Here is a 21,409-nt window from a genome sequence, read left to right as displayed (position 1 = left end):
TGTCTGTCATTTTAGTTCCATCACCCATCCTAATTTTCCTCCTGCAGATAATACTCATTGAGCTTTTTCACTTCTATTCAGTGCTTAAGATAATAGAGGTTGGTGACGAATTGTTGGACGGAGAACATCCGAAGGCTAACCCTGTTCTCTCGTTACTTATTTCTGTAAATGAAACTACTCGTAAAGCGTCCTTGAGATCAGGTTTCAATAGCTTACATGATATTCACGTAAAAAATTGTAGAAAGCTGATCGTTCACCTGTCACCAAACAAGCGCATTAACATATTTGCTCAATGATCTGATACGAAAGAAAAGGCAGGGGGCTGCGTTTGAGATCTATCTTTTTTTTGTAGTCTGTCTTCTGTTTGGTTTGACGCGGCCCTCCACGAATTCCTCTCCTGTGCCAGTTTCTTCGTTTCAGAGTAACTCTTGTAACCTACATCGTCAACTATTTACTGGATGAATTCAAATCCCTATCTGCCTCTGCAGGTTTTACCCTCTACAGCTCCCTCTAGTACCATGGAAGTCATTCCCTGAAGTCGTAACAGATAGCCTGACATCCTGTCCCTTCTACTTGGCAACGTTTTCCATGTCTTCCTTTGCCCTCCGATTCTGCACAGAACAGCCTCATACCTTACCTTATTAGTCCACCCAATGTGCAACATTCTCCTGTACTACCACTCTTTCATTGCCATACAGTGCTGTGGTTCAAAGGTACATTCTCAGAAATTTCATCCTCAAATGAAGGCCTATGTTTGGTACTAGTAGACTTCTCTTGGCCAGAAATGCCATTTTTGCCAGTGCTTTATAGTCTGCTTTTTATGTCCTCCCCGCACTGTCCGTCATGATTTATTTTGCTGCCTATGTAGCAGAATTGCTTAACTTCATCGACTTCGTGACCATCAATACTGAAGTTTCTCGCTGTCCTCGTTTCTGTTGCTTATAATTACTTTCGTGTTTATCTCGGTGTCCTCATTTCTGTTGCTTATGATTACTTTCGTCATTCTAGGATTTACTATCAGTCCATATTCTGTACTCATTTGTTCATTTCATTCATTAATGAACTAGTACTTTCACCTCTAATCCCACGCTCGCGCATTTCTTTTGTTTTCCTCATTACTTCTTCGATGCACAGATCGAAAAGTAGGACGAATGTCTATATCGCTGTGTTACTCACATTTTAATTCAAGCACTTCGTTCTTGCCCTTCCACTTTTACTATTGCCCCTTGGTTCTTGTACATGTTGTATATTATCCAATTCCCCCTATATCTTACTCATTAGCACAAAGTACTATATAATTGTTAAGTACCTCTTTCACGTTGTACTGTAAGGTGTATTAAATTATATTCGTTGCCTCCAATTTCAGTGAGGATTGATGATGATGCTGATTGGTTTGTGGGTGCTGAACTGCACGGTCAACAGTGCCTGTACAAAAACCCAATTTGTACACAGTCCAATTTTTTACACAGCCGAGTCTATCCACTGGTGATGATGATGAAATGTGAGGGACAAAACAATTACCCAGTCCCCGGGCAGAGAAAACTCCCAACCCGGCCTGGAATCGAACCCAGGGCCCGTGACCGAGAGGCAGCAATGCTAACCACTAGACAACGAGCTGCGGACGTCGTAAACTAATAGAATCTTAAAAATAGCTACTCCTTCTGTGTGAGGAGGTTACAACTCTGTTTCGCACTTGCGACAAGATGCGCAAATTTTTGTTGTGTAGGTACATTTTTCCGCGGGAGTAGTTACCAAGAAACAGATCGTGTGGCTGACGTGTACGTATACGATTTCTTTTATTTTCCTCAGTACTTCTTCGATGCACAGATCGAAAAGTAGGACGAATGACTATATCGCTGTGTTACTCCCTTTTTAATTCAAGCACTTCGTTGTTGCCCTTCCACTTTTACTACTCCCACTTGGTTCTTGTACATGTTGTATATTATCCAATTCTCCCTATATCTTACCCCTTAGCACAAAGACGACGGTTCAGTCCTGCGTCCGGCCATCCTGATTTAGGTTTTCCGTGATTTCCCTAAATCGCTGCAGGCAAATGCCGGGATGGTTCCTTTGAAAGGGCACGGCCGACTATCTTCCCCGTCCTTCCCTAATCTGATGAGACCGATGACGTCGCTGCCTGGTCTCCTTCCCCAAACAACCCAACCCCCCTTAGCACAAAGTACTATATAAATGTTAACTGCCTCTTTCACGTTGAACTGTAAGGTGTATTAAATTATATTCGTTGCCTCCATTTTAAGTGAAGATTGGTGATAAAGCTGACTGGTTTGTGAGGTGCTGAACTGCGCGATCAACACTGCCTGTACAAAATCCCAATTCTTACACACTCCACATTTTTTTTACACAGCCGAGTCTAGCCACTGGAGATGATGATGAAATGTGAGGACAAAACTACTACCCAGTCCCCGAGCAGAGAAAACTCCCAACCTGACCTGGAATCGAACACAGGACCCGTGATATAGAGGCAGCAATGCTAACCACTAGACAATGAGCTGCGGACGTCAATGAAGCTTGCTTCCCCTCGTAAAAGAATCTTAAAAATAGCTAGTCCTTCAGTGTGAGGAGGTTACAACTCTGTTTGGCAGTTGTGACCAGATGCGTTAATTTTTGTTGTGTAGGTACAGTTTTCCAGTGAGCAGTTACTGAGAAACCGTGTGGCTGCCGTGTAGGTGTACGTACACCTAAACTGCTGGAGAGATACACGTCTCAGCTGACAGCGGCCCCTGCGCGCACAGTAGCCCAGTCAGTGGCTGGGGAACCCGAGCCACTCTCGCCCTCGACGTGGGTCGTAACTCGGTTTACGGCACCGCGGGTCGCCGCCTCGCACGCCTAGCTGGTCCCCCGCCACACCACATCGCATCGCATCGTACCGCACGGCCACTTTACGGCGCTTATCGCGGCAGTAACATTGGACCCGCGCTGGGATTAGGCCGGCACTATCTGGCCGGCTCGGCTCCAATTGCCGACAGCGCTGATCGCCAGTCGTCCGTGTCTCCACCTGCCTTAATCCGGATCCAGCGACGGACGTGCCACTGGTCATTCGGGCTCTCGTACTGCTACATTCTCCCTACGTTCGGAGGAAGCGGGCTGGCATGTGGTTGTAACAGAGCAACCGTGCACTCAAAGTTGTCGTTGCAGATATCCTGAAAACCTCTAACCTTACATTTTAAGAATGTAGTGGGTGTCTGGGTCTTGGGATGGTACAGATGTGGCGGATGTGGCGCTGTAATGGCGATAACTGGAGGCACTCCTTAACTACTACGCGTGTGCTAAGGAGCGTACAACCCGCTGCTTCCTGGACTCGGGTAGGTTCCACAACGAAACATTGTCAAGAAATTTGATAGAAAATCCGAAGAAATTCTGGTCGTATGTAAAGTACACAAGCAGCAAGACGCAGTCAATACCTTCGCTGCGCAGTGCCGATGGTACTGTTTACCGAAGACTGTGCCACTAAAGCGGAGTTACTGAACGCAGTTTTCCGAAATTCCTTCAGCAGGGAAGACGAAAAAATGGTTCAAATGGCTCTGAGCACTATGGGACTTAACATCTGTGGTCATCAGTCCCCTAGAACATAGAACTACTTAAACCAAACTAACCTAAGGACATCACACACATCCATGCCCGAGGCAGGATTCGAACCTGCGACCGTAGCAGTCCCGCGGTTCCGGACTGCAGCGCCAGAACCGCTAGACCACCGCGGCCGGCTGGCGTTATTCCTTGTATTGGCATGGCCACAGGGTAAAGGGCACATCTCAGATTAATCCATTGCGCAGAATAACACAATAGCAGATCAACCCCGTTCATCATAGAAAATGGCGACCCTGCCAGGATAGGTAAAATAGGTAAGCTACCAGGATAGGAAAGTGTCAGGATAGTTAGGTACGGCGCAGTAGCACTTTCAAGAACTTTCTTTCATGTATTAAATAGCTATTTGCAAAGATTGGAATCAGAATAGATACAGGTAGTGAAGAAAGCAGAATTTTGGGGAAAAGGGCGTGTTAATGTATTGGAAAATTTTGGATTTTTTTTACTATTTTTGTGTAGCTGTTAGGGCATAGATACCGTAGCAGTCACGCGGTTCCGGAATGCGCGCCTAGAACCGCTAGACCACCGCGGCCGGCCAGGGAAGACGAATGGAATATTCCAGAATTTGAAACACGAACAACTGCTAGCATGAGTTTCTTAGAAGTAGATACCTTAGGGGTTGCGAAGCAACTCAAATCGCTTGATACGGGCAAGTCTTCAGGTCCAGATTGTATACCGATTAGGTTCCTTTCAGATTACGCTGATACAATAGCTCCCTACTTAGCAATCATATACAACCGCTCAGTCACCGATAGATCTGTACCAACAGATTGGAAAATTGCACAGGTCGCACCAGTGTTTAAGAAGGGTAGTAGGAGTAATCCATCGGACTACAGACCTATATCGTTGACGTCGGTTTGCAGTAGGGTATTGGAGCATATACTGTATTCAAACATTATGAATCACCTCGAATGGAACGATCTATTGATACGCAATCAGCATGATTTCAGAAAACATCGTTCTTGTGCAACGCAGCTAGCTCTTTATTTGCACAAAGTAATGGCTGCTATCGACAGGGGATCTCAAGTTGATTCCGTATTTCTAGATTTCCGGAAAGCTTTAGACACCGTTCCTCACAAGTGACTTCTAATCAAGCTGCGGGCCTGTGGGGTATCGTCTCAGATGTGCGACTGGATTCGTGATTTCCTGTCAGGAAGGTCGCAGTTCGTAGTAATAGACGGCAAATCATCGAGTAAAACTGCAGTGATATCAGGTGTTCCCCAGGGAAGCGTCCTGGGATCTCTGTTGTTCCTGATCTATATAAATGTCCAGGGTGACAATCTGAGCACATCTCTTAGGTTGTTCGCAGATGATGCTGTAATTTACCGTCTAGTTCAAAATGGTTCAAATGGCTCTGAGCACTATGCGACTTAACTTCTGAGGTCATCAGTCACCTAGAACTTAGAACTAATTAAACCTAACTAACCTAAGGACATAACACACATCCATGCCCGAGGCAGGATTCGAACCTGCGACCGTAGCGGTCGCTCGGCTCCAGGCTGTAGCGCCTAGAACCGCACGGCTACTTCGGCCGGCTACCGTCTAGTAAGGTCATCCGAAGACCAATATCAATGCTATTTAGAAAAGATTTCTGTATGGTGTGGCAGGTGGCAGTTGACGTTAAATAACGAAAAATGTGAGGTGATCCACATGAATTCCAAAAGAAATCCGTTGGAATTCGATTACTCGATAAGTAGTACAATTCTCAAGGCTGTCAATTCAACTAAGTACCTGGGTTTAAATATTACGAAAAACTTCATTTGGAAAGACCACATAGATAATATTGTGGGGAAGGGGAGCCAAAGGTTGCGTTTCATTGGCAGGACACTTAGAAGATGCAACAAGTCCACTAAAGAGACAACTTACACTACACTCGTTCGTCCTCTATTCTAACAGAGGTGTGGGATCCTTACCAGGTGGGATTGACGGAGGACATTGAAAGGGTGCAGAAAAGGGCAGCTCGTTTTGTATTATCACGTAATAGGGGAGGGAGTGTGCCAGATACGATACGCGAGTTGGGATGGAAGTCAATAAAGCAAAGACGTTTTTCGTCGCGGCGAGATCTGTTTACGAAATTTCAGTCACCAACTTTCTCTTCCGAATGCGAAAATATTTTGTTGAGCCCAACCTACATAGGTAGGAATGATCATCAAAATAAAATAAGAGAAATCAGAGCTCGAACAGAAAGGTTTAGGTGTTCTTTTTTCCCGCGCTCTGTTCGGGAGTGGCCGGCCGGTGTGGCCAAGCGGTTAAAGGCGCTTCAGTCTGGAACCGCGCGCCCGCTACGGACGCAGGTTCGAATCCTGCCTCGGGCATGGATGTGTGTGATGTCCTTAGGTTAGTTAGGTTTAAGTAGTTCTTAGTTCTGGGGGACTGATGACCACAGAAGTTAAGTCCCATAGTGCTCAAAGCCATTTGAACCATTTTTTGTTCGGGAGTGGAATGGTAGAGAGATAGTATGATTGTGGTTCGATGAACCCTCTGCCAAGCACTTAAATGTGAATTGCAGTGTAATCGTGTAGATGTAGATGTATATAGAATCCGCCCGGCGGATTACCGACGTCGGCCGGTGTACCGGCCAGCCTGGATGTGGTTTATAGGCGGTTTTTCACATCCTACTAGGTGAATACCTGTGTGGTCCCCGCGTTCCGCCTCTGTTATATGACTCACAGACGTGTGAATACGTTCACACTATTCCATGGATTACACTAGACGCAGAACAGCTGGGGTACACTACTTACGTCCCATTGGGTACGGGGTGGCGGCAGAAAGGGCATCCGGCCACCCCTTAAACTAACCTTGCCAAATCCGATCCTAACCATGCCGACCCTGCGAAACCGCGGGATAAGGCACAAGTGAAAGACAGAGAGTGTGCTAAAGACGTACAGTTGAATTTTTTCAAGGGATTCTATTTATTCGTGTGGTTTTAATCACATCACAGCTCACTGTACACTTAGCAAGCCGCACAGGATTCTCTTTATCGATAAAAATCTGCAGTTGTGAACCGGTTACATTTTCATAGCTTCCAATGCACGTAAGAAACTGCAATGTAGATAGACCAATCCGCATGTGTCATATCGTGAACAATATTTTGCTTCTAGAATGAAGTTTTCACTCTGCAGCGGAGTGTGCGCTGATATGAGACTTCCTGGAAGATTAAAACTGTGTGCCGGACTGAGACTGTAATTCACGACCTTTGTCTTTCGCAGGTAAGTGCTCCACCTACTTTGTTACCCAAGCGCGACTCACGACCCGTTCTTCGCAGGAGAACTCTGAAGTCTGGAAGGTAGGAGACGAGGTACTGGAAGAACTGAAGCTGTGAGGACGGGTTGTCAGTCGTTCTTGGGTAGCTCAGTCGATAGAACACTTGCCTGCGAAAAGAAAAGGTCCCGAGTTCGAGACCCGGTCCGGCACACAGTTTTAATCTGCCAGGAAGTGTCACTATTTTGCCTGCTACTTCTCAACAACAGACTACCACTTACACAACTACTATTTACACAACCATCCACTGTGGTCTCCACCACCAGGCTCTCTCGTACCCTTAGGACCTTCGAGCCTGCCAAAACAAGAGAGCTTCTGTGTCTCTTGTTTCAGGTAATTCCCGACACAGAAATTTTGTGATTACTATATATACTGGAGCCAACGACCTTAGCGCAGGGGTAACACCGGTTCCCGTCGGATCACCATAGTTCAGCACTGTCTGGCGTATCCACATTCACTGATACCTGTCATCTGAGGATGATACGGCGGTCGGTCGATATCGTTGTGCTTGCTGAGGCCTGTACGGACAGAGTTAATTTTATGTGTACTGGAGCTTTGATTATGCAACAAGAGGCCTCTGATGTGGGCGACGCCGTGACGCCACGCAACATTAACAAAGTGCCACACTGTAACCACAACACGGAATTGGAAAGAGCATATATTGCGTATGTTACTTTATAGAATCCTTCGACAAGCAGTGGACTACAATCCTACTGGGAGAGTATATGCGGGAAGAGATGCTGAGGCCGGAAACGGCCATAAGGCCTAATTCTCGACTGGCAGAAGAAGAGGAATTTTCGTTATTAGCCATCGACTTTGACAAGTGACGTAATGTTAATGAGTGCTGTGGCGTCACTGATAAGAATAACAATGGCCGAGTGCTAGTCTTCCAATCTGACGCCACTTCGGCGGAATTTCTCCTTAATCCACCCCAGTTATCTATTCGGTTGAAGAGGACCTACGGTTTAATGTGCAATTCCAACCTGGCGACTCTTATGGCGTTCAGAGGTATAGGTTACATTAAAGCAACACTCAAAGTTTCTGTGGTTCGATCGGGTTTGATTTCCACGAAATCTCGGTTTCCAGGCATGTACTTTATCGCTAGACCACAGGAACTGATTGTGACCGTGTTTCGTGGGTATTCTGTATTTCATTTCTTTATACCATTAACTACTGTCACACTCTCCTTGTTTTTGAAAGGAACAGTGTATTTTTCTTTTTTTATTTCAGGTTTGTGTGAGGAAAAAAACCTCACGTATTGATGGGAACTCCAACAATTTGTAATTTATTAATTTATTAATACTTTTAAATGTGATGCATTCAGGTTGAATTTCCATTCCCTTTTGTGGTGTTTTGGATCTACTCGTTTAAACAGGACCATAGTTAGCCTTGATTTGTTGTGTATGACTCTAGGGAAGGACTCTGCCGCTATTGGTAAATACTGATGAATATTCTATACCAGGTGTATACGTATGAAACTAGAATTTGGTTGCCATAATTACACGTCTGTTGTTTGAAAGTGATAAACAATATTTTATTCAAAATAATCTCCATTGTTATTTGTACACTTCACCCACCTCTCCGGCCTACTATGAATGCCACGTCAAAACAAAAAAACAGAAAAAAGTTCTGTTAAAGCGAACAAGTCAGCCTGCCATTTTCATTCGAATTGGGACGTTGTTGAGCGAGAGCATGTCCCAATTATGTAAACAGGTGCCAATCAGACCCAAATCTGGAGAATAAGATACATGCCGTAGTATTTCCCATCTGAACCAATCGATCGTTTGTTTCCCTGACCCATTTCGCTGTGTGTTATGGAGCGTTATCGTGGAGAAATATACCTTCGTGTTTCCTTTTTTCATATTCCGGTCGTTTTCCAGGTAATGCTCGATTTAAATCGATTATTTTCTCTTGGTATAGAGCAGTGTTAACGGCCTCGCCAGATTTTAGCAGCTCGTAATAGACGACACCCTTCTGATCGCACCATACACAGAGCATTGTCTTTTTTTCTCAAACCAATATGCTCTTGCAGTGGATGTCGATGGTTTGCCTGGAATCACTCATGATTTTCGAAGCTTACAAGGGAACCTCCCCATCGCACCCCCCTCAGATTTAGTTATAAGTTGGCACAGTGGATAGGCCTTGAAAAACTGAACACAGATCAATCGAGAAAACAGGAAGAAGTTGTGTGGAACTATGAAAAAATAAGCAAAATATACAAACTGAGTAGTCCACGTGCAAGATATGCAACATTAAGGATAGTGTGAGCTCAGGAGCGCCGTGGTCCCGTGGTTAGCGGGAGCAGCTGCGGAACGAGAGGTCCTTTGTTCAAGCCCTCCGTCGAGTGAAAGGTTTATTTTTCTTTATTTTCGCAAAGTAATGATCTGTCCGTTCGTTCATTGACGTCTCTGTTCACTGTAATAAGTTTAGAGTCTGTGTTTTGCGACCGCACCGCAAAACCGTGTGATCAGTAGACGAAAGGACGTGCCTCTCCAGTGGGAACCGAAAACACTTGATTGCAAGGTCATAGGCCAACCGATTCCTCCACAGAAAAACACGTCTGATATATTCTATACGACACTGGTGACGGCACGTGCGTCACTTGACAGGAATAAGGTTATCGACCCACGTAACTTGTACACTTGGTGAATGGGTAAAAAGATTCTTCTACCTTGCCCGATTTAGGTTTCCTTGTGGATGTGATAATCACTCCCAAAAAGTGATGAAAACATGAGTTTGTCACATAAACTGCAACAAATGAATGAAACAGTTTCACAGTCGTACAATTTTCTCTGTGCTCTGTCAGAACATGTGTTTTTAACGTTTTCAAATTTTTCCGTGTGTAGACCGTCAAATCCTGCATATGTCCAAGCAAATCTGAACATGTTCTGGAATTTTCGAGAGCGAAGTTGATTATGTGTGAGTGCCTGAACTTTGATAATTGTCTAAAAATAAAAAAATTAAACTTTTCACTCGAGGGAAGACTTGAACCAAGGACGTCTCCTTCAGCAGCTGCTCACGCTTAACACGGGGCCACGGTGCTCCTGAGCTCACATTATTCTTGATGTTGCCTATCTTGCGCATGGACTACTCAGTTTGTGTATTTTGCTTATTTTTTTCATAGTTCCACCTAACTTCTTCCTGTTTTCTCGATTGATCTGTGTTCAGTTTTTCAAGACCTATCCACTGTGACAACTTATAACCAAATCTGAGGGGGATGCGATGGGGAGGTTCCCTTGTTAGAAGTCTCAGAATATAGCCATTTTTCATCACCTCTCACTATTCGATGGAGAAATCTCGTGAGCAGCATTTCACAAGTGGTCTTTCGGTTTGCTTGCTGTCTTTCGTTGAGTTCATGCGAACCCATTTTCCCACTTTCTACAACTTTTCCATTGCTTTCAACCGAAGGTAAACGGCTTTCTGCGTCACGTTCAGCTGTTCCGCGAGTTCTTGTTGGGTATGATCATCGTCTTCATCCAATGAGGCCCGCAATTCGCTGTCTTCCAACTTTTTCGGTGTTTTCCCGCACTCGTCTTTTCTCACGTCAAAATCACCACTTTTGAATTTTTTGAACCACTCTAATCACTGATTTTCCAAGAGCATGTTTGCCGAAATCTTTGACAAGCGTTCGATGCGATTCTGCATAAGTTTTCTTCAAATTATAACAGAAAACCAATGCTGTCCGCAAACCGTAGTTAGTAGGCACAAAACTCGACATGCCTACGGATCTGAAACACATACTAATGATGGCAGTGCGTCGCAGGGGGTGAATCGGACTTTCAAAGTAATTGCGATCTCCCTTGACAATGTCCTCCACTGTTGTGGACGAAACCTTGGGTTATAAGGTGAAATCCTTTGGATTACGGCATTACCGAGGAACATTTTACTGACTGTGGCTTTTCTGGCGGTAAATGTTTACATTTGACATTTTGTTGTCAACCACCTGCACAAGGAGAAACCATAATTGTCATAAAATAAATAAGAGCTCGCACGGAAAGATGTAACTGTTCCTTCTTAAAAAAAAACAAAACAAAAAAAAAAAAATGGCTCTAAGCACTATGGGACATAACAGCTGAGGTCATCAGTCCCAAAAAACTTAGAACTATTTAAACCTAACTAACCTAAGGCCATCGCACACATCCATGCCCGAGGCAGGATTCGAACCTGCGACCGTAGCAGCCGCCTGGTTGCGGACTGAAGTGCCTAGAACCGCTCGGCCATTACGGCAAGCGTTCCTTCTTGCCATACGATGTTCGAGAGTGGAACGGTAGAGAAAGAGAGTTAAAGTCGTTCAGTGAACGTAACTGTGAACTGCAGGGTAGTCATGTAGAAATCCACGAACAACTAAGTTGATCTATTTTTGATCCTCGTGCAATTGCTAGTCTTGAAAACAAAGGAATGAACTCCCGATATATTCTGCGTATTTCAACTCAGTAATGTGATACTGAATAATTGTATGAGTTAACTGTCTACGTACAAAGGAAGAACTGATTGCACAAAACGAAGCATTTAGAATAATATGTGGCGCTTGAATGGAGTCGTCATGTGCGTATCTCTTGTAGGAATTAGGCATTTTAACTGCACCACCGCTATGGTATATTTGCTGATGAAATTCGTCATAAACAATCTGTCACATTTTGAGACGGGACGGTGGAATGAACTTTATTATCTATTATTAAAACTATCAGTGACTGAGAAAGGACTTCATTATGCAGCAACAAAACTTTTCCAGTAAGATATAATGTTTGCCACGTAGCAAAGCAAGTTTCAAATTAAACGTAAAATCATTTATCCTGGAGAAAACCATTGGGTAGAACTCTTATCGTATCCACTGTGAGTCAGCAGGAGAGGTGAATCGCTTAGAACATTAGCAATGGCTATGGCAGTAGAGGGCGCTAGGGCATGACGTATAAGGAACAGTACCACTCTCTAGATGGGAACCATGCACAGTGTAACTGTGGCTGCATGGTACAGCGCGTATTAGACCACAGTCTCTGTAGCAAAGTATAATTGAATAAATGGTCTCTGCCGGCCGGTGTGGCCGAGCGGTTCTAGGCGCTTCAGTCTGCAACCGCGCGACTGCTACGGTCGCAAGTTCGAATCCTGCCTCGGGCATGGATCTGTGTGATGTCCTTAGGTTAGTTAGGTTTAAGTAGTTCTGAGGCGACTGATGATCTCAGTTGTTAAGTCCTATAGTGCTCAGAGCCATTTGAACCAATAAATGGTCTCTAGCATGGAAACCATGCATTTCCGGACATAACCTCATTAGACCTTTTATGTTCCGTACCCTTTCATCGATCAATCCCCAGACAGAACACGGTGGAAAGAATCACCGTGTATAGAACATGTAACTAAGTAACTAAAAAAGCTTCAGGTTACCTTCCATTACGAACGTGGGTGCACTCACCGATTGTGATCTGATTTATAAATGATAGAGCGCAGTAATCAGTCGTCCTTTTTTGCACGTTTTATTTGGCAAATCAAGATGGCTAATGCCTAGCCATTACCAGTCATCAATACTAGTTTGAAAGAATTGTGACAGACGTTCGAACAACAGAGAACTGACATGCTAGGCACTGGCCGAAATCTGGATTTGCCAAATAAAACCAGCAAAAATTGACGACTGATTGCTGTGCTCTATTATTTATAAAGCTAACTAAGCTGAATAGCACGAACGATTCGTTTTCAGGAAATATTACCCTCATTAATGAGTAACTGATGCCAATTTTTTCAGTTGGAACCAGTTTTTCCTGAGGTAGCAAATTCCCATGAACAAAACTGTAGGTGCAGTTTGTGTTTTCAGAATATCACCAGTCACAAGACGTTATAGTCACGCATTGTTTATGTTTCCCTTCACATGTTCACGCGATCGCTGATCCGGCGTAACGACAAGCGCCGGGACGAAGATGAAGAACGATACAGCAGAGATGGGTGTGAGACGGCGACGTGCGATCCATATGAACTTGTGTGATTAACTTGGTTCAAATGGTTCAAATGGCTCTGAGCACTATGGGACTCAACTGCTGTGGTCGTAAGTCCCCTAGAACTTAGTACTTAAACCTAACTAACCTAAGGACAGCACACAACACCCAGCCATCACGAGGCAGAGAAAATCCCTGACCCCGCCGGGAATCGAACCCGGGAACCCGGGCGTGGGAAGCGAGAACGCTACCGCACGACCACGAGATGCGGGCTGTGTGATTAACTCACATGGACGTTATAGCCTAGGACATTCATATCTCCATGTCGCTAATTGCTTGCGACAACTCGGTTATTTATTTATTTGTTTGCACCTCAAGTCCCGTAGGACAAAATTGAGGAGCAAATTTCTAAGGTCATGGAATGCGTCAGTACATGAAATTACAACGTAAATGCAATAACAGATGAAACTAAAATGTTTATGAACCCGAAAAGTGTCAAGCCATAAGTTTAACTAAACGCAATCAACAACACAACAAGAATCAGCTTAATTTATCAAGGAACTCCTCGACAGAGTAGAAGGACGAACCCCTTCAGTTTCGATTTGAAAGCGCGTGGATTACTGCTAAGGTTTTTGAATTGTTGTGGTAGCTTATTGAAAATGGATGCCGCAGTATACTGCACACCTTTCTGCACAAGAGTCAAGAAAGTGCGATCCAAATGCAGATTGAATATCAGCCTAGTATTAACTGAGTGATAGCTGCTAATTCTTGGGAATAAGCTGATATTATTAACATGAAACGACAGTAAAAAATGTATATATTGAGTGGCCAATGTCAGAATATCCAGATTAGTGAACACGGCTCGACAAGAGGTTCGCGAACTTACACCACTTGCCCGAAACGCCCGTTTCTGAGCCAAAAATATCCTTTTACAATGGGAAGAGTTACCTCAAAATATAATACCATACGACGTAAGGGAATGAAAATAAGCAAAATAAACTAATTTTCGTGTCGAACGATCACTTACTTAATACCGTTCGAATAGTAAAAATGGCAGCATTAAGTCTTTGAAGAAAATCCTTAACTTGGCATTTCCATGACAGTTTATTATCTGAACAACTAGAAATTTAAACTGTTAAGTTTCACTAATCGTACGCCCATTCTGTGACATTAAAATGTCAGGATTCGCTGAATTGTGTGTTAGAAACTGCAAAAACTGAGTGTTACTGTGATTTAGCGTTAGTTTATTTCATACAAGCCATAAACTTCTGTCATGAACTGCGCTATTTGAAAGCGAGCCAATGTTTCGCACAACATTCTTTACTACCAAGCTAGTGTCATCAGCAAACAAGAATTTTTGGGTTATCTGTAATATTAGTAGGCATATCACTTATATATGTAAGGAACAGGAGTGGCCCCAACACTGATCCGTGGGGCACTTCCCATTTGACTGTGCCCCACTCAGACCCCATATCACAGCCATTCCCAGCACTGTGAATAATGTCTGTTGCTAAAGTAAGAGATGAACCAACTGTAAGCTACTCCCCGTGTTCCGTAATGGTCCAACTTCTGGAGCAATATTTTGTGATCAACACAATCACAAGCCTTAGTTAAATCAAGAAAATGCCTATAGTTCGAAACCTTTTGTTTAACCCATCCGGTACCTCACAGAGAAAAGAGAATATAGCATTTTCATTTGTTACACGACTTCTAAAACCGAACTGTACATTTGTTAGCAAACTGTGTGATATAAATTGATCAACTATCCTTACATAGATAGCGTTTTTAATAACTTTAAGAAACACTGATGGCATAGGAAAAGATGTTACACTGTCTGCATTATCCCTTTCTCTCTTTTTATAAATCGGATTTACTATTGAGTACTTTAATCGTTCAGGAAACTGGCCATTATCCGCGCGACCGCTACGGTCGCATGTTGGAATCCTGCCTCGGGCATGGATATGTGTGATGTCCGTAGGGAAGTTAGGTTTAAGTAATTCTAAGTTCTAAGGAAGTGATGTTAAGTCTCATAGTGTTCAGAGCCATTTGATTTGAAACTGGCCATTCTTAAAGGAAAAACTACAAATGTGGCTAAATACATGGGTAATATGTGTAGCACAGTGCTTTAATATTCCGTTAGGCACTCCATCATATCCGTGAGAGTAAATAAAATGTTAAATATTTTCAATTATATTATTGTATTAAACTCCAGTAATATGAATTGCTTGTATGTTGTTAAGTTATCCGACAAAACAGCTTCCTAGGCGCCTTATAAGATACGAGTGAGCAGGATTTCACGATCGCTGGTAAAAGCTATTGGCTAGTATCACACGTTCGTCTTTATCCAATTTTGTTTCTCCGGTTTAAGTAGTTCTAGCGTCGCAAGTTCGTCATAAGTTGGTCGTCGCACTTGTTCCTGGGCACTAAACTTTGCCTTGTTTCGCAGTATATGCTCGTATCCAGCGCGACGTACGACTGTTGTGAGGTTGATTCCTAGCGCGTGTGCGCAGTGCCATGAAAGCCATTCGCAGCGTCCCGTCTAAGCCGCTGCACGCGTGGGCCACCGGCCGGCTATCTCCCTGCACTCTTTTTTTCTTTTTTCATCCTCCCCTTTTCCTCCGCGGCAGACAGGCGTCTGCGGCTGACAGCGCGGGGCAGAAAGCGAGCGGGCGGCGCCTGATAACGCCGTGACGCGGCGTCCCCGGCCGGGGGATCAAAGGCGGGCGGGGCAGCGCGCAGAATTTAATAACGGCGCACCGCCCCACCCCCGCTCCGCCCACCGACAGGTGTAGCGACCGTCTCGGCGCAGGAAGCGGCCGCCGCCGGAAACCGGCAGATTAACCCTCCGGAGGACAGGACGCCCACCGAATGGCCATCTGCCGTATGTATGGATGCCGCGTCAAAGCACCGCAGCGAGAAATGATACGTCCACGTTCTAGTACCGTCGAAGGCGAGGCAGAGTGGTCGGAGAATAAGGGGAGCAGAGGGGAACGCACTGAACCCGCACAAAAGGAGAAAGGAAGATACGACAGCAAAAGGTCAAGCAGACCAACGCCAGGGACTGTGATTGCTGGCACAGCGTAGTGACAGACTGCTCATGACTATTGTTGATCCTCCTCGGACACATACACTGTAGGGGACACAACCTACGCCGTATTGTGCTAATAAATGCTCGGTATAGAAAAAGAATAATACTCAGAAGAATTGGAAACAGAAACAGCATTGGTCGTATTTTTTTGTTTTATTATCGGCAAAATCGACTTTCGGTCACTAAGCTTCTTGATACCAGTGCCTACCAATTTTAATTGTACACTCCTGGAAATTGAAATAAGAACACCGTGAATTCATTGTCCCAGGAAGGGGAAACTTTATTGACACATTCCTGGGGTCAGATGCATCACATGATCACACTGACAGAACCACAGGCACATAGACACAGGCAACAGAGCATGCACAATGTCGGCACTAGTACAGTGTATATCCACCTTTCGCAGCAATGCAGGCTGCTATTCTCCCATGGAGACGATCGTAGAGATGCTGGATGTAGTCCTGTGGAACGGCTTGTCATGCCATTTCCACCTGACGCCTCAGTTGGACCAGCGTTCGTGCTGGACGTGCAGACCGCGTGAGACGACGCTTCATCCAGTCCCAAACATGCTCAATGGGGGACAGATCCGGAGATCTTGCTGGCCAGGGTAGTTGACTTACACGTTCTAGAGCACGTTGGGTGGCACGGGATACATGCGGACGTGCATTGTCCTGTTGGAACAGCAAGTTCCCTTGCCGGTCTAGGAATGGTAGAACGATGGGTTCGATGACGGTTTGGATGTACCGTGCACTATTCAGTGTCCCCTCGACGATCACCAGTGGTGTACGGCCAGTGTAGGAGATCGCTCCCCACACCATGATGCCGGGTGTTGGCCCTGTGTGCCTCGGTCGTATGCAGTCCTGATTGTGGCGCTCACCTGCACGGCGCCAAACACGCATACGACCATCATTGGCACCAAGGCAGAAGCGACTCTCATCGCTGAAGACGACACGTCTCCATTCGTCCCTCCATTCACGCCTGTCGCGACACCACTGGAGGCGGGCTGCACGATGTTGGGGCGTGAGCGGAAGACGGCCTAACGGTGTGCGGGACCGTAGCCCAGCTTCATGGAGACGGTTGCGAATGGTCCTCGCCGATACCCCAGGAGCAACAGTGTCCCTAATTTGCTGGGAAGTGGCGGTGCGGTCCCCTACGGCACTGCGTAGGATCCTACGGTCTTGGCGTGCATCCGTGCGTCGCTGCGGTCCGGTCCCAGGTCGACGGGCACGTGCACCTTCCGCCGACCACTGGCGACAACATCGATGTACTGTGGAGACCTCACGCCCCACGTGTTGAGCAATTCGGCGGTACGTCCACCCGGCCTCCTGCATGCCCACTATACGCCCTCGCTCAAAGTCCGTCAACTGCACATACGGTTCACGTCCACGCTGTCGCGGCATGCTACCAGTGTTAAAGACTGCGATGGAGCTCCGTATGCCACGGCAAACTGTCTGACACTGACGGCGGCGGTGCACAAATGCTGCGCAGCTAGCGCCATTCGACGGCCAACACCGCGGTTCCTGGTGTGTCCGCTGTGCCGTGCGTGTGATCATTGCTTGTACAGCCCTCTCGCAGTGTCCGGAGCAAGTATGGTGGGTCTGACACACCGGTGTGTCAATGTGTTCTTTTTTCCATTTCCAGGAGTGTATATTGCAATAAAGAGGATGATCACTAAGTGACCGAAAATCGATTCTGCGGATAATAAAACAAAACAATACGACCAATGCTGTTTCTCCTTCCAATTATATCCATTATCTGGTCGTGGTGCACAGAACACTCCATGGAGTCGCCAATCAAGTCGAAAGAATGGAAAACGAAACTGAGAGTCCGTTAGGTGAGCATCAGTCAGGTTTTCGGAAAGGTAGGAGCATTACAAAGGCAACTCCGACGTTCCGACTGAGAATGGAAGCAAGATTTAACACTTATCATCTACGTGTACATCATTATTATGCTATTCACCATAAAGTGCCTGGCAGACGGCTCAGTGAACCACCTTCAAGCTGTCTCTCTACCGTTCCACTCTCGAACGGCACGCGGGGGAAACGATCACTTAAATTTTTCTGTGCGAGCCCTCATTTCTCCTATTTTATCGTGATGTCATTACTCCCTATGTAGGTGGGTAGCAACAGAATCTTTTCGCAATCGGAAGAGAAAACTGGTGATTGAAATTTCATGAGAACATCCTGCCGCAACGAGAAACGCCTTTGTTTTAATGATTGCCACTCCAATTCACGTATAATGTCTGTGACACTATCTCCCCTATTTCGCGATAATACAAAACGAGCTGCCCTTCTTTGTACCTTTTCGATGTCATCCGTCAGTCCCACCTGAGGCGGATCCCACACCGCACAGCAGTACTCCAGAATAGGGCGGACAAGCGTGGTGTAAGCAGTCTCTTTAGTAGACCTGTAGCACCTTCTAAGTATTCTGCAATGAATCGCAGTCTTTGGATTGCGCTATCCACAATAATATATATGATCGTTCCTATTTAGATTATTTGTAATTGTGAGCCCTAAGTATTTAGCTGAATTTACAGCCTTCAGATTTGCATGACAGCGCGTAATCGAAATTTAGCTGATTTCTTTTATGTGAATAAATTCACACTTATCTTTATTCAGGGTCTATTGCCACTTTTCGCACCATACAGATATCTTATCTAAATCATTTCGCAAGTCGTTTTGATCATCTGATGACTTTACAAGACGGTAAATCACAGCTTCATCTGCAAAACATCTAAGACGGCAACTCAGATTGTCTCCCATATCGTTAATGTAGATCAGGAACAATGAAGGCCTATAACACTTCCTTGGGGAACGCCGGATTGACTTTCCGTCTGTTACTAAGAACTGTGACCATTCTGACAGGAAATCACGAATCCAGTCGCACAACTGAGGCGATATTCCATAGGCACGCAGTTTGGTTAGAAGACGCTTGTGAGCCTTCTGGAAATCTAAAAATATTGAATAAATTTGACATCGCCTGTCGATAGCACTCATTACTTCATGAGTATAAAGAGCTATTTGTGTTTCACAAGAACGATATTTTCTGAATCCATGCTGACTATGTGTCAATAAATAGTTTTCTTTGAGGTACTTCATAATGTTCGAATACAGTATACAAGACAAGACCATACGATTTGCCGAGCTGGAAATAGCGTTCTACCGTTTAAAATGGTGCAAGATGTTCGAAATTCTCAGGAAAATATGAGTTACCTATGGGGAAAGATGCGTGATATATGATACATACATTAACGACATGAGAAAGTTAAGAATGAAAAAGCAAAAACATAGTGCTCAGGTTGGAGAGTGTGTACGGTGGAGACATAGTCCTTTATCCTTACTGTTACAAATCTAGAAGTACACTCACGTTCAGAAAAAAAAGAAAACAGAACACCTTGAACGGCTACAGATAGTACGTTAATATTCACAGGGCATGTACATTACTATGTTCTGCAGAAATGATTAGCGTTTCAGTCACGTCGGTTGAGTATATGTCGTGTTGTCTGGTAGGTACTGGATCCGCCAAGGGCCCTGATTACTTGTTCCATGTGTGATGGCATCGACGCGTATAAGGCGCAGATGCGGTCCTGTGGTATAGTCATCCATGCTGCATTCACTTGGTTCCACAGTTCTCCTGTGGTTGTTTACAGTGGGTCACAGAGCTGCACGTGTCGTTTCACTACATACCACTCATTTTCAAGTGACGACAACTCTGGTGATCTGGCGGGCCAGTGAAAAAGACTGACGTCCATTGACACCAAGAAGGCACGTGTTCTTGCAGCAACATGCGATCGTGCATTGTCTTGTTGAAAAATGGCTCCTGAGATGTTGTGCAGAAAGGGTGTGGGAGAAAGAAGCGAATAAGTTGTACTGAAATTCCTAATAATAGTGATGTAAGAACTGAAATGTGTAGCATTTTCTTAACTTTGCCTCGTTTATCTCTTTCATCTCTGGAACACAATTTCTAACGATGGTACAATACATGTACCCACCGATACAAATTTGGAAACCAGATTCCTCAATTGTACAGCACGCTGACGAGTAGAAAATTTCGTTTAGTGCGTTTATTTCTCACAGAATTTCCGTTGTTTGAATCAGAGACCTGCAGTTGAAAATGCCATTGTTCAAATAAATTTCTAACTTACAGCTTAGGCTGCAATAAATAAAATCTCAAAAATGGTAGAATTTATATACCTCTCCCCTGCAGCAAAAGACAGGCGACTACTGGAGACGTGAAATTCCGTATAACACGTGCTTTTATTGCCATACACCCAGAAAAAAATCGGTGTGCAGCGCTGTCTGTGGTGTGTGTCTAAGCTGGAGACCAACGTTTTCCTCATCTGATAAGACAGTCACCATAAAAACGCACAAACCGTTCCTGAGTGAGACAATGTACAATTGTGAATAAAGTAGAATAGCTTCTCGTAGTAGTTAGCGATATGTACGAATCAGTGCAACCACTGCCACAGAAGTTTCAGTTTCATGACATAAATTGTTTAGTACGAAACGTTCTCACGCTGCTGGAACCTGTACCGAGATATGGTATTTCGGCCAACTTACGATGATGTAGTATGAGAGCTGAGAGGTTTGTTCACAAAGATAGGCCGCGCCCACTTTCCCATTCGAATCGCTTTTCTGGCCGGCTGCAGTAATGTGCCTGCTTCGTGTTGCCCCACTACTGATGCAACCCCGGTCACTCTGCCGCATCCGGCTCAACGAACTCAGTCAGCGGTGGTAAGTACACTGCTGCACAAGGCTTATGGACCATGGGACCTTTCCCACGGTAAGTCACTGCCAAGTAGCATAGCTCGATGAAACTTGGACCGCGCATACAAAGAACAGCTATATATTTTTATTTTATTTTATTTTGCTCGTGTGGTTCCATAGGCCGAAATTGAGGAGCAAAGCAATGACGTTGTGGATGACATCGGAAGTTCACTGAGGCTTTTTGCGGATGATGCTGTGGTATATCGAGAGGTTGTAACAATGGAAAATTCTACTGAAATGCAGGAGGATCTGCAGCGAATTGTCGCATGGTGCAGGGAATGGCAATTGAATCTCAATGTAGACAAGTGTAATGTGCTACGAATACATAGAAAGAAAGATCCTCTTATCATTTAGCTACAATATAGCAGGTCAGCAAGTGGAAGCAGTTAATTCCATAAATTATCTGGGAGTACGCATTAGGAGTGATTTAAAGTGGAATGATCATATAAAGTTGATCGTCGGTAAAGCAGATGCCAGACAGAGATTCATTGGAAGAATCCTAAGGAAATGAAATCCGAAAACAAAGGAAGTAGGTTACAGTACGTTTTTTCGCCCACTGCTTGAATACTGCTCAGCAGTGTGGGATCCGTACCAGATAGGGTTGATAGAAGAGATAGAGAAGATCCAACGGAGAGCAGCGCGCTTCGTTACAGAATCATTTAGTAATCGCGAAAGCGTTACGGAGATGACAGATAAACCCCAGTGGAAGACTCTGCAGGAGAGATGCTCAGTAGCTCGGTACGAACTTCTGTTGAAGTTTCGAGAACATA

Source organism: Schistocerca cancellata, chromosome 10, assembly GCF_023864275.1.
Source record: "Schistocerca cancellata isolate TAMUIC-IGC-003103 chromosome 10, iqSchCanc2.1, whole genome shotgun sequence".
NCBI classification, from domain to species: Eukaryota; Metazoa; Arthropoda; class Insecta; order Orthoptera; family Acrididae; genus Schistocerca; species Schistocerca cancellata.
Note: the sequence above shows the minus strand (reverse complement) of the source record.